This window comes from Lycorma delicatula, chromosome 6 (genome assembly GCF_047948215.1).
Source record: "Lycorma delicatula isolate Av1 chromosome 6, ASM4794821v1, whole genome shotgun sequence".
Classification (NCBI taxonomy): domain Eukaryota; kingdom Metazoa; phylum Arthropoda; class Insecta; order Hemiptera; family Fulgoridae; genus Lycorma; species Lycorma delicatula.
The window spans coordinates 127,133,862-127,159,826 of record NC_134460.1 but is presented as its reverse complement, the minus strand read 5'-3'; the positions used below and the strand labels follow the sequence as shown (position 1 = coordinate 127,159,826).

The window sequence follows — 25,965 nt, the reverse complement described above, 5'->3', positions numbered from 1 at the left end:
CTTAAGAACATTCACTTTTCTTGTATACATATGTAGTGTGTATTAAAAAAAGAACAGTAAATAGGGTAATCTTGTAAATAGGGTAGTTGTCAAAAATCATCTTTTCATTTTTTTGATCTTTTTTTGTATTAATAAACGTTGGGAACTAAAAAAAACGTTGGGAATTTAAAACAAGACATTTCTATTTGTTTTTTTTTTAATGTTTATAGGGTTAATGACTGTATTGGCTGGATTAAAATTCTTAATTTCTGATATGAGGCGTTGATGCTCTTAAAGTTTATAATCAGGATCCCAAATTGATGGACAGTGTGAACGATTACACTTCTAAATATCAAGAAAATGTGTAAAAAAGACATTAATCTGTCTGAAAAAAATACTTTTTAGTTGTAAATAGTGTACTAGCAAAATCTGTTTGAAAATTTATCGCTAAATTATTCGTTGTTCCTATTTTATTTTAATCATTTTGTTACAATATTTATTTATATATAGAATATTTATTGTATTAATTTATATATAGAATTTTTATTTTAGTACAATAATGTAGAAAAATTTTAAAATTTTAATAAAAAACGATTTTTCTTTTTTATTTTCGGTGTATAAGGAATGTAAAAAATTGGGATTTGAATTAAATTTAATGAATTCCGCCTTTTTTTATTCATGAATTTTTTAGTTGTTTAATAAAAAGGAAATAAAAAATAAAACTCTTATAAATTATTAATGGTAGACTTAGATGATAATGTTTATTATTATTATAATGAATGGAAAAATCATTATCGTACTTTATTCATAATCTGGTGAGCAAATGTACTATATATATATATATATATATATATATAATAAATGATATAATTGTTAATTAAATTAAATGAATTAAAAATAAAACCTATTCATATTTATCGATATTACATTTTTAATGAAGATTTATCTTTTTAGACGTATTATAATAGTTATAAAATATCACGGAATTCGATGAATATTGCCATCATTTCTTAAATTTTAATTTATAAATTTTTTTTTCCAACTTCTAAGTGATTTTTTCTTCTTATTTTAACAAAATGTATTTCTATACTTATCTATATTAGATCCACTTCTTTCAAACAAAATCAAAAATTACAGTACCATAAAAAAAAAAATAATATGCCGCTAGCATATATTTATTTGTGTGATTATCGATTACACAAATAAATTACGTTTATTAAATTTTAATACGTCCAAGTAAGGTATAATTTATTTTTAAATAATGAAAATGTCTCACAGGATTTTAAAAACTTATAAAATTTTTAAAATATTGTATATCGCTCCATATATTAGGTAATTTATTTTTTTTAATTCTTCCGCAGTTCTGCGCTTTTCTTTTTTTATTTTGTATAATATTTTTTTGTTTAATTACTTATTGTTTATTTATGTATATTCTTTTAAGCAAGAAATACACAAAACATAAATTAAATGAGAAAACTAAACAGGTGTAATCAATCTAATTCTATTTATTAAAATATATTTTTTTGTTTATAAGAAAATTAAATTATTGTAACAGTAATTTGATGAAATAATTTATATATATATATATGTATATATATATATATATGTGTGTGTGTGTGTGTGTGTGTGTGTGTGGAAATTACATCTAAGTGATATTTTCGTACTCCTCATACCTCTAAAGATTTAATTTCACTTCCCAATCCCACCATGCGACCGAAAGTAATACCGTGCTTTCTTCGAAAACTCTATAAATATAATTTTAAAAAATGAACGAAGGTAAAATACTAAAATATTTTTGTCTTAATAATAATTATTTAGTAATACTTAGAAATACTTGATGCAATTCATTCTGGAAAAAGTGATTTGTTTAAAAAGGTATTTTTACAGTTTGTGACTATTTTTTCGTTTGTATATTAATTTTTTATTACATTACATTACGTTACATATAGCTATGATGCAAGAATGAAAGTATGGTAATCAGTCAAAAAATGGGATATGGGTTTTTTTTCATTTCTCGACGTTTCATGACTCAGGCACCCCAAAAACAAAATAATGGTGAGAAGTAATGTTCGTACGTAGTGTACGTGGGTTGGCGTGTTTTAAGCTTAATCATTTTTGACTGGATAAATCGATTTTGATGAAATTTGTTGGTAAACGTTTGGGGTAAATATCTCCAGAGGGCGAGGTAAATAATTTCTTTGGGATCAATTTTCACAAAATTTTGCAAACATAACCCCACTTTATATTAAGCTCATTACATGCATGCTACGTGCATGCAGTATTAAAAAAAAATTCCCCAATTTCTCCCCTTCTCCAAAAATTTAAAAAGATATTTATTGTATATTTTTGAAAACTGCACTTTTAAATAAATATTTAAAATGAATATATAAAAAATTCAATAAAAAAAATTGTTTTAAACATTTATTACAACAGGTTTTCCTTATTTTATCTTTAATAATCATTTAGTTCATTTTAAAAAAAATTCTTGCGCAATACCACACTTTTCTTCGAAAATTCGGTAAAATATTCTGCGCATATTATAAAAGCATGTAAAATATTGTATTATTTAAAAGTCTAAAATCCATTTTTTGGGGGTTATTTGGACACTTTTGGTCGTCGATTGCAATCAAAAGGGGAGAAAAAAGATTTTTTGATCATAAAAATAGTTACACGTCAAAAAAGCATTACAATTAGAAATAAAATTAAAAACGAATTAAACTCGATCATCACTTTTATTGAAATCTAAATTTCAATAAAATTGATGTAGTTTTGGAGATATTAGAGCCACAAATTTTATAAATAGATCTAACCCGATTTTAAGTAAATGATATTTTCGTCTTCCTCATTCCTCAAAACTTAAAAAAAATTAATTTTCACGCCCCACCCTCACCATGCGACCAAAATTAATACCATACCTTTCTTCGAAAAGTTGATAAAATATATAAGATACTAAAAAATCTTAATTTAGTTTTAAAAAGTATGTAAAATTACAATGCTTTTTACAGAAAAACTATTAATCGTTTAAATAAACAAGGTGATGTTTAAAGAAAATAAAATTTTCTAACTAGTAAAGTATCTTCTACTGTTACAGGCTTATAAATTATTACTGAAGGCTTTAATATTTGTAAATAACTACTGTTATGTAGGTCTTTAATGATGGTAAATTCCAGAAATGCTTTCATTACTTTTGAGTGAAATATATGAAAATGGCGGCCGTTTATTACAGAGACTACACTGATTATTTGTATTATATTTTTTCATTTTATTTTCCATTTCCTTTTTTTATTTTCCTTACGTTCTTAATATGTCAATATGCTGTATTCTTACAGCGTACTGACTATTTTCGAATGAATTCGGTCGTTTCCAATGTTACAAGTACTGTTTTTTCGCTATGTTACAAGTACTATTTTTTCGATACCGTATATTTTTTCATCCGTAATTTGCTATTTTTTACGCGTGGATAAGCGTGCGTACTACGTACGTAAACGGTAGCTAATTTTGTATGAGTTTTTATTTTAGTTTCTTTCTTTGTTCAGAACCTTAACTCACGACATCTGATGTGTATATATTGATGTAAACTTTTACGGTATAGCTTATTAAGTGATGAAGACTTCATGGGAAAACCGTATTGAAATTCCCCTTGAATCTTTTGCCTCCAGTTAGATAGTCTAGTTGAAGGGAGTAGAGAGGTATGTTTCCGGCGGCAGGGATGCCTCATTAGGGGTGGTCCTGTTACTCATTATGTTGACACGCCGCATGCCTACTAGACGCCGACAAAGAAGTGCTCCACCTGAACTTATGTCTGATTTATTGAAATGTTTCTTTTCATTGACAGGTACGCTAATATGTCTCATATGGAACATCTAAATAGTACTGTCTAGTATAATTCTTATGCACTGAATCAGTACGACTATTATTGAAATTAACTTTTGGTCGTCTAAGCGGTAATGTAAAATAAACTCCATTGAGAATTTTAGTTACCTTAAAACCAGTCGAGATTTTATGTTTGGTAGAGTAACATATTATAAGACGTAAAATATATACTTATTACAGTAAATATTCTTAATTCAAGAATTCATATAATTTTCAAGGTAATTTAAGTCATGTGGACACCATATGACTTTCTTGTACGCCTGTTAAATTACATACACATTTTTAAAATGAAAGGTACAAAAAATTTTATTTCCGTTATTAACTTCTGATATTTTTCATACCTAATATTTATCGTAAAATATTTTTTTAAATCGAGGTTAACAGTTCATCAATATATTTAAATTAAAAAGATAAAGTCAAAAAAAAAAGATGAAGTCTGATTTCAACCGATGTGCATTCCCCCTTGTAAGATCCAAATATTTCATTAATTTAATTTTCATTTGGCTATAACTCTGGGCTTATTACTGTAGTTCATAAAAAATCGAAAATCCTAATTGTGTGGATTTTGGGTTTTTTTGGACGCTTAGTTCAGTCGATTGCAGTCAAAAATGGGAGGTGCACAACTATATTTTAAAAACAAAATTTCAACATCCTACGGCTAATCATTTTTGAGTTATGCGAGATACAAAAGTACCTGCAGGTGTTACGCCGAAACGTAGTCAAAATTATTCAGGGATGGTCAAATTGTATATTTCCGTTGAAGTCTGAAATCGGAAATTATTTCGCGATCATAATACTTTTTTACCTCGTACAAGAAAGTAAAAATAACTTAAAACTATGATATATTGACACGGCTTGGAAAACGCATTTTTCTGTTGGTGTAACAAGATTTTTAGTTTTCAAAAAAAAAAATTACCATTTCCTTCTTTTGAACTTGAGTGAAGTTGAACTGTAACCACGAAAAAATGGAATTGAGAGTATATTTTTGAATTTATATTAGATTTTTTTTAACGAAACTGTGAACATACTTTATTGACGGATTTACTGACATTTTTCTTTCATTTAGCACCTGCAAGATATATTTTTAGAAGATTCAAAAAGTTACAGAAAATCTGTTATGGATATTGTAGAATATACAAGGAGTTTCAGTAATAGTAAACTTAAAATAATTATAGTTTACAAATTGTTTTACCGTCAAATGATGGTTAATAAATGTTATGTTATTAATTGGTTAATAAATGTTAAATATTATTACATTGATTTTATGATCAAATTTTTTTATAATAAAATTTTCTTTAAATTTATTGAAAAAAACTTGTAAAGTAAAACTTTATAGTATTTAAAAATATTAAAAAAGTATTTCAAATTACGTAGGAGTTGTGCCTTCAGTAGATGTTAACAGATTGTCATAATGGACTCCTAGTGCATTGTAATAAATGGCGTACGTATTCTAATAACTAAGATACCCCTTTAATATGCGATAGAATAATATATTTGATCTCTATCATAGGTATTCATGTACATATTACATTAGATAGGAAAGGAAATATAACCACGTCTTTGAAAAAAGCCTTGTAGCTTAAGATCAGACACAGTAATGCAAAATTACTTACTAGCCAACGCTCGCCCTTGGCTGTTGAGCCATTTGGCGACGCGCTGACCAATAAAGACGAGCATCTGTGAACTCCGAGTTCTCATCCAGCTGGTGCGGTCCAGGGCCGGACAATCTCTCAGGTGATCAGCATGCATCGTCCCGCAACCACACTGCGGAAATTCAGCAGACGGCAGCACGTGGATACGGTAAAGGTGACCGGCGAAATAGTCGTGGCCAGTCCTTAGTCGGAAGGTAGCTATGCTGACCGCACGCAGGAGGCCGGAATTGATAGGGCCGTCACTGACCGTCTCCTCTACCTCCTACCAGCAGCCGTCTCGGAGAGGCGTTGTTCGTTGCATCTGTTCATCGCCGTGTCGACCAGTGCCCTGGATGAAAGCAAGAACGTGGAGCAACTGTGTTGGGGTGGGGTCGTTCCCAAATTGGCCAGTTTATCGGCCTCTTCATTTCCACGTATGTTAACATGACTTTTCGAAAATGTTAGCAATTGCTAACATTTTCAAGAACGAAGATTACGTATAGAATTCAAAACAGTTGTAAAAAATGATTACCACATTAACAGCAAACACAGTATTGAATACAGCGGAATAACCTACACAAATTGTCTTTCTGTTCAGCCACCGAAACCGCCGTAAGGTTACTACTTCAGAGGATGAGTGAGGATATGTATGAATGTAAATGAAGTCTTGTACAGTCTCAGGTCAACCATTCCTAAGATGCGTGGTTAATTGAAACCCAACCACGAAAGAACACGGGTATCCACGATTTAGTATTGAAATCCGTATAAAAGTAACTGCCTTGAACGCTTATTAAACTTATAGATTAAATTGCTATACTGAAATCAGATGAATAGATTTCCTTAAGGTAATTTTTTTGGGGGTACATTTATTTAGTATCACATTTATTTTCAATGAGGAAATTTCCTATAAAACATTTAAAAAATCCATGTAAGCAATGATATACGTTACACGTATGAAAACGATATCGCACAGTGAGAAAAAGCAAAAAAAAAATAAAAATACTTATAAAAATAAAAAATAAAAAAAATACTTATGAAAAAAAAGAACAAACAAAACAAACAAAAAGTCTGATAATATAGTGATGAGACGAAATACAACAATGCTTGAGGGAAGAAACACTCACGTTAAACATCACACATTATCTCCTAGATCTAGGACATGGAGATGTTTCAAGCGTCTAATATCCTCACTATTATCCAATTTATATCTCGAAATAAATCGTTGAATTTCCTGATTAATTTCCTAATGAACGTACGGCAACCCCGTATGTTCATGAACGTCGCTGTTCTTTATAAACCATGGTGCCTCTGGTATGCTCATAAGCATACCAGAGGCACCAGAATAAATACCAACGGTTTCAGAATAAATTATTCAAAAGCAATTTATTCTGAAACCGCTTACTATTCATTCTCCAAAGCTGCATACCGATGGGCCATACCGGTTCCGAAAGTACTTTGTACAGTGGCTGTTTCTTTGGCAAAGATAACAAGAGATGTTCTATCTAATAACCAGTACATTTGTTCAGATTTAATGTTCAGCCGCTTCCTTTTTTCTCTTAAATGATGTTTCCAGGTCAGATGACGATCCAGATGTAAACCTAGATTATTTTTTAGAGAAGAAATGCCATCCAGGTTGGCAATCTTATTTCTTCATTTTAAATGCACAAGGTTAGACTTTGGTGGATTAGCTTTAATTTTCCACTTAGTTAATCACTCAGTGATTTGATTAAATATACATAAGATTCAAGTATAAATAAAGTTGATAAAATGCTAGGATATGTAAATAATTTTTACACGTAAAATAAAAATTTTTTACTATTTTGTTTTATTAATTACTTGTTTTATTTTTTACTCTTTGTTTTATTTCGCCCTGATTTCTGCACCTTCGCTGCCAGACTAATTCTTGGAACCCAAATTTATCATTAAATTTAGTGATTAATCGGCTAAAATTGAAGAAAGGTCGAAAAACTATTTTAGTTTCCGAGAAATCTGAGATAAAAGATTGAGTATTGGGGTTGAAAAACAATGTTTGGCATTAAATAAGTTAAATGGGTAATAAATACATAAAAGCTTTAAACAAATATAGTAATGCATTTGAGTAATTTTTTTTATTTTAATTCCACAGAAACTAAATACCTATTAGAATTTTCATATATTTTATTTTTAATAAACTTCATCCTATGTGATCTGCCTTCTCCTAAAATCTAATATTCTTCTCCAATAATATAATAATATACAATATAATATTCTTCTAAATATCTTCTCCAAATATTTCATTAATTAAAATTTTATTTGGCTGTAACTCTGAAACCAATGAAAATATGTACTTATGATATATCGTTGCAAAAGCCTCAATGAGGGCTTATTACTGCAGTTAAGAAAAAGCCTAAAATCTAATTTGTTTTGGACCTTGAGCTTTTTTGGACACTTTTGGTTCAGTCGATTGCAATCAAACTGGGAAGTGTACGAACTAGATGTTGCAACAGTCCTAAATCCAAAATTTGAACATCCTACCGCTAATAGTTTTTTAGTTATGCGAGATATGTACGTACAGACCTCACGCCGAAACTAATCAATATGGATTCATCATCTAACGCATTTACGCATCTAATGAATTTTTTTTATAAAATTAGGACGTGGGATATTGTGTAGTATACAATATGGATTAGATAATATCTAAACATCTAAATTCATTCTACTACACTACTACACATCCTAATTTTATACAAAAATTAGTATAATTCAACATTTATAGAATTTTCTAGAAAAAGAATCAAAACTTAAATTATACAAATTCTATTTTCCACATTGAGTTTACAGTTAATATTCTATTGCTGCAAATAATCATATTCATTCTAATAAAGCCTACATAACAACTGTCAAATCTTATGCGAGGAAAATATTCTACACATACTCCGAATACAATATACATGATAAAATCATATTGAAGTCTTGAATTAATAACATTACTTAGTTGCCAAACGTAGAACGGCAGTATTATTTCGATAAGGTTTAAGAGCTATCAATGGGAAAGTAGCAGAAATTGTTGTACGCATTAAACGCCCACGTTTTAACACGTACTTGTAAATTGCCTGTTTAGTATTGTAAAGTAGTACATTACAGTACTGTAAAGTACTGAAGGCAAATAGCCTTTATCTTTTCTAAGAAAAGATAAAGGCTATTTGCCTTCTTAAATAGGAAACGCTGATCAAATCCCCGTATGTTTTGAAATGCCATTTTACTAACCGTAAAAAAAAAGGTGAAAAGAGTGTTACGAATCGCACTGGAGGTAATGAAAACCGATTATATAGTGTTATGCTTTGCATTACTTCCGATGAATCAAAATTATATCCTTACATTGTTTTTAAAAGAAAAACTCTTCCGAATAAATACGGTAATCTTAAGGTTAGGAATTGAAATCAGAGGAGGTCCAATAAGAAAGACCAGGTAGTGAGTATAGAGAAGATGTCAATTTACAAGACAAATTTAGAGAACGAGAGTTTAATAGTTTCAATTTGTGCGAGTCCAGTTTTCAAAGGAGATACAAATATATTCAGTCCTTTTCCTTCTCCATTCCTTTAAATATTATTGTAAACAATTCACAGAGAATATTTGCTGCCGTTATCGGAGAACATTTTAACCCTTCAATGTGACAATGAATGCACCCGTAATAGTAATAAATTTGATATAAATACCAAATTTATTGAAATACCTTAAAGACCTTAGTTGAAAGAAGTCCAGGCCATCAAATTAAATTTTTGATACCTTAATGAGTGTACCGATTGTCAGATACATTGACATTTGACATTTTAATCAATAAGCGTGTTATATAATACGCTTATGTAATACATTTATGTAAATTGTGTCCTATTTTTCAATAAGACACACCAGTCAAATTAAGCGTAAACAAGTCCACAATTCAAGTCTTTGTAGAGAATTGTTATCCTTCGCAATTTGAACAAAACACCTAGTAGCTCGGAAATGTGTGCAGTATTTGTACCCTAAGTCACAGTTCTCAACCATTAAGCGTTCAAATCTGTCTGTGGAATCTATTCACAACATCCTTCGTAGATTACCGGCTTCCAACGTAAATTTGTCCAACCTTTGTTCTCTCAGCTGTAATAAATATAATAGATATTGCCCAGCAAAATTTTCTAGGCAATAGTACGAAACGTATAAATTTATTTAAATATTCGCCAATAATTGTGTACGAATATTCGCCATTGCTGTTACATTGCTACCACTCCACACATGCGCCTGTTTAGTTGAGTATTTGGGAACTATTATATTTGTAAAATGTTCATCCACTTTGTTTTGAGTTAATTTTTTTCGACTCCAGACGGGAAATACTCGTGTTTGGTTAAGAATACCGAATAATCGTTAATGAGAAATTCTTCCCACATATCCTATATTCTTATATATATATATATATATTGGAACAGTGTACTAACATATAAGTATTATTCGCAAAAAAATAAAATTAACCTTTGGGAATTACTTCGTAAAAACAAAGTTACCAACCGATCATCATGCTTGAACAATATTACCAACTTAAAAACTCAATAAATTTGACAAAAATAACACAATAAACGAACGAACTAATTCTGATCAAATAAACTATTTGACCGCATAATAAAAATATTTCTCAACCATTTAAAAATAACAGCATTAATAATAGTGCCACAGGTAATTCGAGTGAGGAAGGAGCTGAGTAATTAGATCTTCTAGAAACTCAATTTTCATTTATTTTGTGAAAACAAGTGAGTCTTTTAACAATTTAGTTTAATTTTTCTTCCATTTGAAATATGTTCATTTTCCGCTTATTTTCCAATGATTATAATTTTTTTATGTATTCAAGCATATATGCTTTTTTTTTATTACTTTTTTATATTTGGTTGATATTAAACCTGTCATTTTCACGCCATTGTAAACAGTAATTGCTTTTGTCATCGACAATTTTACGTAGAATTTACATATAAAAACATGCATTGAAGTATAATTATTTATAAGAGAAAATTCACAAACTAAATATTTGTTAACTTGTTTACGTAGTTGAATCTCTATGCCTTTTCCTCGGTTTGTTTCTTTATGTATTTATCGGTTTGATGGTGTATTCTTTGTTTATTTAAGCAAATAGCCTAAAATTAATTATTGTATTTCCCTAGAATTTTTACGAAATCAAAAATGATAACTATCATTTAGTGTTATCATATAGTGTTAACGAATACAATGAAGACTGTTGTTAATCAAAAAATTATAATAATTAAACATTAAGTAAAGAAAATATAGCCTACAGGGTAAAATGTTCAACGATTAAAATCAGAATTATTCAATAATAGTTTTATGTCAGTCTGTTTTGATTTAAATATTTGATATATTTTTTTTTATATGTAGACAGTTATGAGGCACTCCCAACTCATCCTGTCTGGTTTTGTTCCAGTTTGGAGACACGCCTTTACCATAATATAATTATTTTTTTTTTTTTTAATTTTATTTTTTGTTTCTTTTTGTCAGCCAGTTAAAATTAGTTCCGTATCGTTTGTGTCCATCAATCTTATAGTAGAAATTTTCTAATAACTCACATATGTAAGTTAAGCATGAATAAACGAATTTAGTGTATACAAAATTCATTCGTTCCTCGTAAATTGTTAAGCGTTAAAGTGTAATGTACTTTTCTCTTAACTTAATAAAATTACGTATGAAGTTATTTATTTTAGTAACTTTTATATCATTATCTTATTACGTATCTGTTTAGTAAATCTACGTATTATTAGAATCAGTTATCGATGAAAAGTCTAGTAAGATTAACGCGGACGAACATTCTTATTAATATTACTGTTCTGTCAATTATTAATTCATTTCTAGTTATTATTAGTTCATTCAAGTTATTATCTCTAACTTCTTACCATACATATCTAATATAATAATTTAATATAATTTATTTATCTCGTGTTTTGACAGTTTTTTGGCATATTTTTCAATTATTAAAAAGTTGTCTTTTTCGCCATTTTGAAGTCTTATACTTGATTTAAAAAGCTGGTATTTACATATTTTAACCATTTTAGTAAACCGTACATTAGTGCGTTTGGACCAACTCCATAACTTACACCGTTATTGCGTAATGATAACAAAAATTTAATGTTGGTAGCCATTTTGGAGTGAACCCGACGGCCGATCGCGGCCATTCATGTATTTTTGTAATCTAACGATGCTTAATTCAAATCCGAAATCAAAATCAAGATCCGAGACAAAAAATAGTTCACACATATACACTCATACATATTGAATTCAATAACGAACTGTTCGTCGTTGAAAAAAAAATTGATTCCTAATTTCACCTTTATGTTTTCTTAGTTATTTTTTTCTTAAGGTATCTCAACTTTAGTTTTCAGCTCTGTTACATCCAATTATTTGTAACATATTGAAGATATATTGATGTATAAGTTTTTAAATGTCCACAATAAATAATTAAAAATCATTTTAAAGAATAAAAGTGTATAACTAACTACACTTTTAAAATATTACAATCACTAGATATAAATTATTAATGAAAATCGATGCAAAAAATTAAAATGAATACAAGAGATCAACACTGACGATAGGAATAGTAACAAAAAATGCACTTGTATCTCTATGTATTTTTTTAATATATATATATATATATATATATACCCTATATATTATATATACATATGCATAATATATTATTATACACTATATATATATATACACACACGCGCGCGCGCGCACACACACACACGTACGGTGTTAAATATTAATGTGATTCCTCTATCCGAACTTGAGATATAAATTTTTATATAAAAATAACAAAATGGCGGACAGTGGGAGAACGAAGGAGAAATTGTCATTTTTTCTAAGGATATTTTTTGTTTACTTTTACAAGTAGGATCCGAAAAAGTATAGCCAACCCACCATTTTAGAAACATCGTGTATATATTTTGTAACAGGACCAGTATAACGGGTTTCTTTCAATTAAGAAGAAATAATAATGAAAAGAAGAATCCAGAAGGAAATAATATGGATTCTTTTCGCAAACAGGTTGGTTTAAAAATTTTTTCATTATAATACAGACAATGGCACCTCCAAACGCTGTTGTTAGACCAGAAGGCTTACCGGACCGGAATAAGAAGTTATACGAAAACGTAAATGCGCGAACAGTGGAAGTTAGTACGCTTCAACAATTAAAAGGACGAGTCGATTACTGATTCTGCAAGCCAGGAAGTGTAAATACTGACGGGAACCGGCGGATAGAGTCAGTAGTTTGGCGAGGCCGTGTTCGGCGCAGTCGTGATAAGCGAAAACAGTCAGTACTTCTGCGAGACCGTGTTCGGCGCATTAGTGATGACAGCGATTTCAATAAGCGTGTGGTAACTATGAGTGAAGAGAACGTCACGAGTATACCATTGTGAACAGTGGGTGAATACAAGAGGTTGTTCGGGGAATTTTTGGTAAACAGTAAAGAAATTGACAGTATTATATTCATTCATTCATAAAGTATAGGGTAGTTCTTTTATGCCGTCGTCGTTGTTATTTTTGTTATTGTCATTATTAGTTTTATTATTTATTCTGTTAATATGCCTATAGGGTAATAAATTGTATTTGTAAAAAATTTGTCCGCTTTGTGGTCTCTCAATTTTGTTGTCGAACTGTGAACACGCGACAATATAAAAAAAAATTCTTTGTTTGTCCCTTTGCCTTTTACAGATTTACAGTTTTATTCTGATCGTATTGAAATTTTGCACGCTAACAGTTTCAAAAAAGAGGAAAATTGTTATTTTCATTACTTTTGAATAAACTACTTTCACCCCCGTTTTTACTCCCTCAGCGGCCTCTAATCAACTTCAAATTTAGCGATTAAATTTACAAAAATATAGCAAGAAAATAAAGTCGTTGCTACAAAAATCGATGATTATTGAAAAAAATTATTTTCGAATTGCAGGACAATTTGACGAAGAAAAATAATATTGGAAATATTAATCTTGGAAAAAGGGCATTGGAAAATTAATAATTTTGGAAATTTTGCATTGAAACTTTTGACTGTACCCTTCAACCTATCGAAATGCCACCGATGAAAAGAAAAAGTATTGATAAGATAACTACTGTCATTCGTGCGTAGGAAACCTGAACGAGAGCTTCATCCATTTTATTACGCAACATCGACCTGCCAAAACTGTGCAACGGAAAAAGAACCCAACGTAAAGAATTTGTTTCCCAACGTAATAGAAGCCAAGATCATCACGGGGAATACCACAAGAGAAGACGTATTTCTTCCTCGCATTCCCTTGAAACTCAATGACACAAATATGCCTTTTGAGTTCAAACTATTGCAGTTTCCCATCTGGTTTGCATTCTCTATGAGTATCAACAAGTCGCAGAGGCAATCACTTTCTGTGGCAGGCATTAACTTGGAAAATCCATTTTTTTGCACGGCCTATTATATGCAGCTTGCTCAAGAGTTGACATGCCAAATAATTTATTTGTCTGTGCTCCGGATGAACAAACGGAAAATGTAGTGTACCATCAAACTTTACAGTAACGTTTTGAGATAAATAAACTTTTGTTGGGTAACCCATCTACTAGCCCCTCCCTTCTCTTTTATTTAAATTAAACCTCCTTACTGTACTTTGCGCAACGCCTTATAACCGAGCTAGTTCATGCAGCTTGCTCAAGAGTTGACATGCCAAATAATTTATTTGTCTGTGCTCCGGATGAACAAACGGAAAATGTAGTGTACCATCAAACTTTACAGTAACGTTTTGAGATAAATAAACTTTTGTTGGGTAACCCATCTACTAGCCCCTCCCTTCTCTTTTATTTAAATTAAACCTCCTTACTGTACTTTGCGCAACGCCTTATAACCGAGCTAGTTCATGTTTAAAAATAAGAAAAAATAAAAATAATACAATCTTGCTGTGGACATTTCAATATGACAATAAAATTTTATAATATATAGTCATATCCTAAATTTACCTGGTTTGAGATAGGTCCCATACACCTTGTCCGTCGTTTCTCTTTTATTTTCAGTTAAACGTCTGAATTCCTAATTGCTCTCATTCCTTTTAGATTATCTGTAATTTTTTATATTTTTTTATCTTTTTTTAAATACCTTTTACTGATCCTTCTAATATTGTTTAATCAGTCCTTTTTCCTCTCATGATAATATCCTATATATTCGTTCAAGTTTATATTCTATTCTCGTTCACATTTTTTTATTAGTTGTAAATTTTTCACTCCGTCTATTTTGCCTTGTCTAAAATGTTATCAAATGATTGTTCAACACGCAATTCCGACGAGTGTGGACGTGATTTTGTGGGCTCTTATTAGATAGTTTTTATTTGGATTATTTGAAATATTTTTGTTATTTTTTTCTCTCTTTTCTCTCTCTCTCGTGTGTGTGTGTGTGTGTGTGTGTGTGTGTGTGTGTGTGTGTGGGTGTGTGTGTGTGTGTGTGTGTGTGTGTGTGTGTGTGTGTGTGTGTGTGCGAGTGTGTGTGCGAGTGTGTGTGTGTGTGTGTGTGTGTGTGTGTGTGTGTGTGTGTGTGTGTGTGTGTGTGTGTGTGTGTGTGTGTGTGTGTGTGTGTGTGTGTGTGTAATAAATTTGATTGGTTGATTTTTGTTTTGTTTATATTTACGTATATTTTTATTGGTTTTCAGGGTTGTTTATATTCGTTATTATTGGCTGTTTTTTTTGTTTTTTTTTTGTTTATAGATCGAATTTTGTGAATTTTTTTAATTTTTATTTTGCAGTTTGTTTTCTGTTTGGGGTTTTAAGGATTTTCAGGCATGAGCGGATGTGAGGACTGCGGTGGCAAATGATCGAGGCAGTAGAAGAAGGAAGTGATGCACCTCACTGTGAGATTCTTAGTACTGCGGGTTCTAGTCGGTCTCAACGATGGACTAAGGGAATGCAATCGAATAAGATGTCTTCCTTAAAGGAGCCTTCTTCAGGTATCGGAAGAGTTAAATAAATTAAAGTGGCAAAAGTTGTTAAGACTGTTGAAGCTGTTTGTGTAACTTTTGAGGCTAGAATGGTAGAGGAGATTTTTGGCCTAACACCCGCCGATCAAGGTTAACATGTGTTGCCGCCCTTGAAGGCCAAGCTGGCTGAGGTTGTCACGTTAAAGAAATTAATAAAGCAGTCTTTGCAAAGCAAGCTTTGACTGATCTTGTTTCAAATGACGTTGAGTCAGAATTCATAGACACGTTTAACGTATAGTTTTTTATAGTTCTTTATAGTTTTTTTGTAAACCGAAGAACGTAAAGGATAAGAGTGCGGGGTATACCCTTTCTTGCATGCGCAAATTACGTTTCTTGCATCTATTAACCGTAAAGCGGCATGATCAATTACATGGGTTCATAGAGGGTTATAAAGCTGGGATGGGTGAGCTGGAAAAGATTTCTCCGCCAAAATCGGTTGCAAGATTGGTTTCTGAAGTTTCTTGGAAGATGGAAGACTTCTCCCGCTTCAACTCAACAGTGATATTGATAGATAAGTAAGCCTGCTGATGTTTCATCTGTGATTTTCAAGGGAAAGGTTGAAAAGAAACTTTATCCAAAGAGGAATGGTTTGAGGATTGTCAGTATAAAGGAAAACCCGTAAGGTGTACTTATGGCAAATGATTCTGAAACTGAAGAGGATATTCGAGACATAGAGGAGATGAGTTAGTATTCAATTAAGTTTGTTTCAGCTAAGCCTTTGCGGGCCAGAATAATAATTTATAATGTTCGACGTGACATCGGGGAAGAAGGATTTTATGAAAGCGGCCTGGAATCAGAATCCAACTTTAAGTGAATTTGATTATCGATGATTAGTGTGAAAAATTGAAGATTGCATTTCGGGCTGGTAATAGGGATACTGCTGTTGTGTACTGCATATTGCAGTGTGATAAAAAAAAAGGAAGGAACTTGTTGACGATTACGGTAGAGTAGTCGTTGAGTTTCACTCATGTAAGGTAAGGAACCACTTACAGGTGAGTCGTTGCTTTAAATGGGGTTAGGTCATTTGGCCAAGTCTTGTAAAGAAAAAGAGCTATACTCATATTGCGGTGTAGAGGGTCACTTTACAGAAGATTGTTCAGTTAAGAAGGCTGGGGTTATTCCCCGATGTGTGAATTTTGCGCGAGTAGCGAAGCTGGTCGGTCGGAAGCCGCGTACAGGCGTGCGTGGAAGTTATTCCTCATTCGTATTGACTTACAGATTGAATTGAGATGTAGATTTTTGTTATGTAGATTTGTGGATTATGTCGTTGTAGGTTATGTTTTGTGGTTTTATAGTAATGTTTTCTTTTTAGTATTCAGTATTGTTTTGATATTATTAGTTTTGTTGTTGGTTTCGGTGTTCTAGATTGGTCTTATTTCGTTTTGGTTTATATTTTGTTGTTTTTATTCTAAGTTCACAGGATTATTGTTAGAATTTGCTTAGTTATTATTTTATTTATTGTTTGTAGGTAGTTATTCTGTGTTGGGGTATATTACTGGTCTTATCTCACATGTTTTGTGTTTTGGTTAGCGTTTTTGTGGTTGGTGATTGTTTTGGTTAGCGTATTATGATTTTTTTTTATTTCTGTTTAGTTTTTGTCTTGTTTACATTTTTAACGTTTTGTGTTTTTGGTTTTAGGGCTTAGTGCTAGTTGTGGTTAGTACTTTTGTGGTTACTTTTGCGTTTTAGGTTTTTATGTAGTGTTCAGTCTTGGTTAGTTAATAGTTTTTGTAGTTAATGGTTGTTTTGGTTAGTTTATTGTTAATGTTTTATGGGATTGTTTAGTTTGTTTTTGTTCTAGTTTTTACGTTTTGAATTTTGGTTTAGGTATTTAGTATTCGACGGGGTTTCTTGTTGGACTCATCCTTCCGCCGGGTAGGTAGTAGTCAGCTCAACCGGGATGGTTTTGTTTGACACTTTTGAGTGATGTTTGTAGGATCCATTTAGGTTTTAGAACACCGATGGGAATGATACATGTGGAATTTGCATCGGTGGCATCTTGACTGCGGCCAGACTGCAAGATGTTTTGAGGCCTGTTGAAGATGACCTCCGGTAAAGCCCTTAAGGGCTAGGACCGGAGGGGGTGGTGTGACAATTAGATCCGTCACGTGGTAATTGTGTCTTCCCCTTCGGGGTCAATATATTAAGCGGTTCCAGCATTTATTTTCCACTTTTTCTATGTGTACGTTTTACATTCACCAGAATTCTCAAACTTAACACTTTACATGACGCTTCCTAAAACCTAATTTCATCTTACCTCGTAATTATTTCATTCTCTTGAACGCTACTACCAAAAATTAGAATAATTTCTTTCGCTTTTGAAAATTTTCTGTTATCATCGTACTTAGGATACTTGTTCAATTCTTCCTTCTCTTGTTTATACAATCATTGGAGTGTTTTTGGGTATACTCATTGTTTTGTTTCTTAACTAACATTAATTTTCATTCCATATTTTGTCTTAATGACAACCAATTTTAAAATTATCTGTTAAATATCCTAAAAATACACGATAACAGATTTTTTCTGATACTATTAGATTAAACTAAATCAATTTAGGAAACTAAAAAATAATACGGATTTCGATTAAATTTATAAACTGATAACCCTCTGATACAGTAGTTGGTTTCGGAAGCTGTTAAAAAAAAAGAAATAGAGAAAAATGATTTTTTTTTAAAATCTAATTACATTTTTATGAGAGAGCTAGAATAAGGAACTATTGTACTGATTATTGGTAATTTTTTTTTTTTGTTGTCTAATTTAATTAGATTTAATTTTATCGAATTCTATGGAATTCATTATAAATCATTTACATACTAATTAAAAAGGTTTACTGCGTTGAACGTTTTATATGAATTATTTAATTTTAGTTTATTTATTCCTGTTTATATGAATCGTTTATAAATTGTGCTTAATGCATATACTAATAATATTGTAGTATCCGTTTGAATGGAATGGTGTATATATATATATATATATATATATATAGGTGACCTAAAGAATGTAATTTGCTACGGAGCCTTACAAATATTCAAAGTTGTATTTATCATACAACTTTGCAGTGAAGTTTTCTCTTTATTTCTACTTAGTTTGACAACTTTTTTCTAGAAAATACCTTGCAGAACAAACATAATTAGTTTTTAAGATGATAAAATATACAGCATTTATTTATGATATACAAAATAAAATATATTAACACTGCTTAATATATTCGATTATCTGAAGCACCCATTCTTCAAACGGGCAAATTTTTGGTTGAACTGTTAATCAAATTAATTTTTATTTAATTTTTCCTTAAAAATTCTTTAGGATAGCCAAATTTAAACTTTCTACCTATTCAAGAATTGGGTTAATTAATGATGAGTTGGTTCATTAAGGACTATATTTTGTATAATTTTATTTTTTCGTAATTATTTTCTCTGATAATTGGATTATTTTCATTTTTGTTAACCCTGATAATAATAAATTGAATCGACGGTTCCTCTTTTATATGCACTGTAGTAGTAGTCATTTTAATAAAAATCTGATGTGGACACTACATAACTTCCTTGTACGCCTGTTAAATTACATATACATATTTTTTTTAATGAAAAGTACAAAGAATTTTATTTCATTAATACGTTCTCATATTTTTTTCTTTATTGTTATTGAATTATTATTTATCGTATTTTTTTTTTTACAATCAGACGCTGATAAATTAATAAACCAATATATTTAAATTAAATTATAAAAAAAGAGATGAATTCTGATTCGAATCGATGTGCCTTCCCCTTATAAAAACCAAATATTTCATTAATTAAAAATTTAAGTGGCATAACTCTGGAACCAATGAGAATAAATTCCACTTATGATACATCGTTGAGAAGCTCTCAGTGAGGGCTTATTACTGCAGTTAAGAAAAAGCCCAAAATCCAAATTTTTTGGATTTTTTGGCCTTTTTTGTCATGTTGATTGCAATAAAAACGGATGGTTCACAACTAGATGTTGTGTTACAACAGTCCTAAATCCAAAATTTTAACATCCTACGGCTAATCTTTTGAGTAACGTGAGATACATACGTACGTACAGATGTCATGCCGAAACTAGACAAAATGAATATTTCAGTTGAAATCTCAAAACCGAAATTTTTCGCGATCACAACACTTCCTTTACTTCGTACAAGGAAGTAAAAATTGGTCGGATTCTAGCCGTCTGTCAACCTATAAGACACTAATCAACTAAGATGAAGAAATTAAAAGCATAATTTCGTTGTATCCTGTCGTTTGGCGGTGAAGGGAGAGATGTTCAAACACGATATTCATTCTCTACCGAGCCATAATATAGAAATTTATCGTATAAATCAATGATGAAAGTATAATTAGAGTATATAAAATTAATGCCCCTTTTTTTTTATTTAACTGATACAGTGAGGCGGAAAAAGCTATGTTTTTTGGTTTCTTTTCAAAACTTTTTTATGATAACTTGCCCAGCTCTGTTCTAAAAGATTTACTTCATTTTTCGATTGCTTGTAATTTGCTCCTGGCAAAATAACTCTTTTTATTTTTTCTTTAGTTCTTTTTATTGATTTAATTAATTCACCACATTAGCTCGAAGGGTGTACCTTGGAAATATAAAATGAAATTTTTTTAGGATATGAAAATGTTACGTTAAAAGTTTTAAGAATTTTCATACAAAAATTTCTGAATTCATTTAATTTAATATTTATTAAGAAATCAATCAAATGCAGGAAAACATGGTCATTCGTTTTTAAATAATATTAATGATAGTATATCGTGAGTGGGATTTTACATCAATTTATGGAATATTATAATACTTCCGATTACGGAACATGAAATAAAATATTCTATTATAAAAACTTAAGTAACTTATTATACTACGTTGTGTCTTCCGGTGTTCTATATTGTATACCGGTGTTCTTTGGTGGTTGGGTTTCAATTAACCACACATCTCAGGAAGGGTCGACCCGAGACTACACTTCATTTACATTCATACATATCATCCTCATTCATCCTCTGAACTAATACCTTACAAATTCCGGAGGCTAAACAGAAAAAGTAGAATTTTAATTGTCTAACAACAGCTGTTTGCCCAATTTCAAAGGACTCAAATTGGTCTACAAGTTAAAAATTTTTTAAAATAAACAAAATAATTCGTTTATTGAATTGAATCACTAATGTACATTAATAAGAAGGGCGTCCTTGTCCAGTTAAACGAAAAACATTATTCAACGAAAATTTTGAAAAATTACACAATCGATTTCAAGAAAGCATATAAAAATGTTTAGAAATTGCACTTCGGTCGGGGACTTGAATTGTTTGGTTACTTCCGTTTTCTATTACTTGTTATCGAGTTCAGGTTTTTATGTATAATTGCATACATTCACTATTTATATGATAAAGACTATTAATATTATAACGGAAATATGCCGTACTCCGTGGCGGAGTGGTAGCGTCTCGGCCTTTCATCAGGAGGTCCCGGATTCGAATCCCGGTCAGGCATGGCATTTTTCATACGCTACAAAATTTCCATTTCCATATTAGGTACATTGTAAGTTATTTCGTTTCTTTTGTGTACCGATGAATAAATAAATAAATGTGTGAATGATGAATTGAAATCTTATTAAGAAAAAGAAATCATTAAAACGTTTTGAGGCTATTCAGAATGGCGCTAGATACCGCCCTATTATAAACAATCTGTTGTTAATTTAAGGTAATAATATCTTCTTTTTTTTATTTATACATAATTACTAACAATAGAAACAGCTGTCTATAACTTTAAAAAAAGTTTAAAGAGTGCTTAAGCAGTATTATAGTGCATTTTGAACAGCTTGTTACCAGAACAGTGGTACTGTTCATATCTAGTAGTGCTCATACTCCTCGCTCGGTTACCTTCTTTTCACCTCTGAAAGGTTTCATTCATAAGCTGCCAGCCTATTTTTTGGCAGCCACCTGAATCATTTCAGATTAATTTACTACTGCTTTTGCTTCACTTGTCATAACACTGAATTTACAGCTTTCGTTCCATAGTTTAGGCAGCCATAAATATTCATTGTTATAAATTCAGTATCAAATTTTAATATATCTCGTTATGATTTATACCAGCTATCCTTTCCCATATGTATAATTTATACACCTGTTCAGGCATCTATAAACATTTTATCACCAAGCTTTATCCGGAAAGTATTAAGTGTAAGCCGTAATACTTTTTTTAAAACCCCTGATGTGGACACCACATGACTTCCTTGCATGCTTATTAAACTACATACACATTTTTTTTTTTTAATTAAAAGTACATCAAATTTTATTTCATTAATAACTTCTGATATGTTTTCATACTTTTTTTTTTATTGTATTATTATTTATCGTAAATTTTTTTTACAGTCAGAGGTTAATAATTATTAATAAATCAATATATTTAAATTAAAAAAGAGATAAAGTCTGATTCAAACCTATGTGCCTTCCCCTTGTAAAATCCAAATATTTCATTAATTAAACTTTTATTTGGCTAAAACTCTGGAACCAGTTAAAATAAGTACCACTTATGTATGATATACCGTTGAAAAGCTCTCGATGAAGATTAAGAAAAAAATCCAAATTGTTTGGATTTTGGGCTTTTTTGGACACTCTTGGTCCAGTCGATTACAATCAAAAGAGGAGATGCACAACTAGATGCTACAACAGTCCCAAATCCAACATTTCAACATCCTACGGCTAATCGTTTTTGAGTTATGCGAGATACATAAGTACATAGAGACGTCACGCCGAAAATAGTCAAAATGGATTCAAGAATGTTCAAAATAGATATTTCCGTTGAAATATGAAAACCGAGATTTTTCGCGATCACAATACTTCGTTTACTACGTAAAAAGGAAGTAAAGAAAGGGAAAAGAATACTTTATTTCTATTGATTTTTATTTTTGAACTCGTATATATTCATATAAACTTATTAAAATTAAAAAATTTGTTCATTTATTGCTTTTTTTGCGCCTCCGATGAGTAATATGACACAGATTTCTGCTTCTTCAGAACAATTTTGTTTTACTATTATAATAATAAACTCATTATAAAATTACATTTTAAAATTGTAGAAAAAAATAATTTACTCGTTTAGTCATTGGCTTGCGTTGTAAAAATTTATCTCTGAAATTTAAACAGTTTATTATTTTTAAAAATCCATTCTGAAAAAGTAGAGATCGCTGGGAAAATACTCACCGAATACATAAAAAGAAAAACCACTAGGTGGGAAAAATTTTTAATTTTTAATAAAAAAATACATTCTGTTAATTACTATACAATTTGTTAAACTTTATGGGGTGTACGATAAAAGAACATTGGGGTTTTAATTTGTTATAATATCTCTTGGATGAAGTTTACAATATTGACTTGGCTAGAATCAAAGAGCAAAAAGTACAGTTTTAGTTGCGTGCATTGTTGTAGATGATTATCTATCCTTCTGCTTGATAACGCCACTATCGAAGATAGCGACTCCTGAACAGAAAGCCTTTTGTGTTTTTTGCTCTTTGCTAAATGCGAATCTGAAGCTACAGTTTGACGTGCGTTTTGTAAAGGTTTTAAGCGACCGGATCCTTGTGTAAAGGGAACAGTACGGCGTAATGATCAAGAATGACTGAAGAAAATGTTAAATATTTCTAGGAGTCTTTCCTGAATAGTCCTAAAATATTTGTTAGAATGGTCGATCGCGAACTAGCAGCGTCGGTGATAATAGTGTGGAATGTTTTAAGAAAACGCTTACATACGCGTTCATTTCGTTTACATCGTCGCAGGCTAAGAAGCCTATCGACTATGCTGTTCCTGCCTAATTCGCGATCGAAAAGTTACAGCACGAAGTTGATGACTTTCTTAATTTTATTGTGTTTAGTGAGGAGTCAAAATTTCATCTTAGTGAAAAATTTAATACACATTATGTTCGTATCGGGGAATGAGAAAAGCTTCATAAACTCTTATAAAGTGAAAGGGACTCCCCAAAATTAAATATTTTCTGTGCAATAACTCCGACGGCAAGTTTACCGGCCGTTCTTTTTCGTTGAAGCAAGCATAACAGGAGTTGTTTATTTGTTTACACGGCCCTTTTCTCTTCTGTAAGGTAGACTAGAGAATTTTATTCGGTAGTTAGACAGTGCCTCTCCTCCCGGCAAAACTCTCTACGGAATCGGTTGATGAAGTTTTCCCCAACCACTGGATCGATCGGCATGGAACCAGTGACAGAGTTTATTTGCGGTCGCCTTCAAGGTCACTCGATCTGACCCCGTGGTATTTTTTCCTTTGGAGTCTTATAGAGATCTTGCGTATGTGCCTCTGAACCTACTGATCTATCCAATTTGAGCACACGATTAAAGCAGCTACCGCTTACATTACGCCAAACATACTGCTTAAAATATGGGACGTACTCTTCTACCGGATAGACGTGTGCCGCGTGACGAAAGGTCACTCACATTGAACACTTGTCGGGAAAAATTGTAAAAGTTACTGCTCTTTCATTTTATTTTTGATTTATTGCTGTAAATCAGAGTTAAGAGATATCTCAAAGTTAAAAAATATCTCCTGTTGAAATTGATGGCACGGACTGTAGAGTTTCTACCTTTATTCTGAAAAAACTCATCTCTGTTCGAATCACCATAAAACAATTCATTTTATGCACACAAACGCAACAATGGACTAACGCCCAATTATATTTACGGTTAGATAATGACAAAAGAATTTGAAGAGTATGAAAATTGCTTTATGAATGGAATTTGTATATCCTACACTACTAAAGGGCATTTTTGTGTGTGTATGTCTCTCTCTCTCTCTCTCTCTCTCTCTCTCTCTCTCTCTCTCTCTCTGTGTGTGTGTGTATATATGTGTGTCCCTTAGCTTGGCACCGGAAGGTACCGATCAGTAGCGGAAAATCCCGAATCGTATATGTCTCAGGGTGATCAGGTGTATACTTGTTATATTATTGTACATCGATATATCGACACATATGCGAAATGTATATTAATAATATATTGTTTCATTTATTTGATTGTTTTTCTTCATAAAGTAATGAACTATGACCAAAAAGTAGGCACGGAACGTACCGATCACTTGCGGAAAATCCCGATTTGTTAGTATCAATTACTAGAGTTAAATTTCTAATTTAACTTTTGGTATTTCAATTTTTATCATTCAAAAAAATATTTAAACACAAGAGGTAATCAATTTTGGATACCTAGTAATCCCATTCTGAGACACCGCCCAGAGGGCCTAGCTGCAGAGGCGTGCCGTAGGCACGCCCTCCGCAGCTAGTATATATAGATAATGGAATGGATTGTTGGATTGACGACTGGCTTCATACTGCCTACAACGTCCTGTCGCAGTACCAACTTCAGTCAGCCACATAGAACTCCTGTTCATCTATGTGTTTATTCTCATCTAAATTTTTACGAGTAATAAGAATATCTTGACATTTAATTTCACGTAAATTGGTTTAGCATCTTAAATTGTAAGGGAGTATGAACTAATTTTTTCAATGCAGATATTAGATAAAATTATTTCCTTAAACAAAATTTGAATAATTTATTTTTGGTTAAAATGAAAAAAAAAACAAGCTCTATTATATGGTTGTTGTAATAATAAAACTATGAACACGCGTAAAAATCATTCATAACCATAAATATATGTTTTTTTTTTATCAGAAGCATAAAAATAAATATTTATAGATCGTACGTTTTATTTATCTTTTTTTTTCTCATTTATTGGCAGACTTAAAAAAATGCAACTCATTTATGTAAAAAAAAGATATTAGAAAGGAATACATAATGCAAGAAATCTGAGAGTAGATAAAAACAAAAAACAAAATGCCAAGAAACGATTTAAAGAAGCTTAACTGAATATGAGTTAGGTCTCTCTGGAGTATAGCGGCAATGTATATTTTTTTACCATGATTTTATATGTTAACATATATTTAAATATAAAGTCAAAGTTTGTTTTTTAACTTATTTTTTACATTTAGATAATTAATTATTCATAAAAACTTTCTTGAGGTTTCAGTTTAAAATAATTTTAATATCATGATGACATTTGACTGTACGGTATGTTGTTCTAGTATCAATTATGGCAAAAGAAATATATATATCTGGAGATTTCCTTTGTAGGCCGTTTAATTATTCTTTTAAAAATAATTTTACATTTCAGTAATCTTATAGAAACTTAAATTGTATTAAAATAATTATAGAAACATCGAAATTATTTTCTCTAAAAAACAAAACTATAAAAAATAATTATAAAAGACGGTGCATTTTGTAATAAGTAAGGCCTAAAATAAATAAAAAATACACTAGAATCGAATTAAAAATCTCCTATTTTTTGAAGTATATTAAAAATTAAGATCTACAAATATTAAAATTTTATACCATCATTCGTAATATATATATATATATATATATATATATATATATATATATATATATATATATATATATATATATTTCGACATATACGAGATAA

At 30.8% G+C, this 25,965-nt stretch overlaps 1 long non-coding RNA gene across 2 annotated transcripts in view; it reads left to right on the top strand.

Moving 5' to 3' along the window:
• The window catches only part of LOC142326212 (uncharacterized), a 148,669-nt gene that overhangs the window by 115,309 nt on the left and 7,395 nt on the right, over positions 1–25,965 (top strand). Inside the window, exon 5 of one of the 2 annotated variants that reach the window (XR_012756728.1) lies at positions 210–428. The exons of the other annotated variant lie outside the window; for it this stretch is intronic. This is a non-coding gene — a long non-coding RNA (uncharacterized LOC142326212). Of the gene's footprint in view, positions 1–209; positions 429–25,965 lie in introns of those variants that run through there. 2 annotated transcript variants of the gene reach the window in all.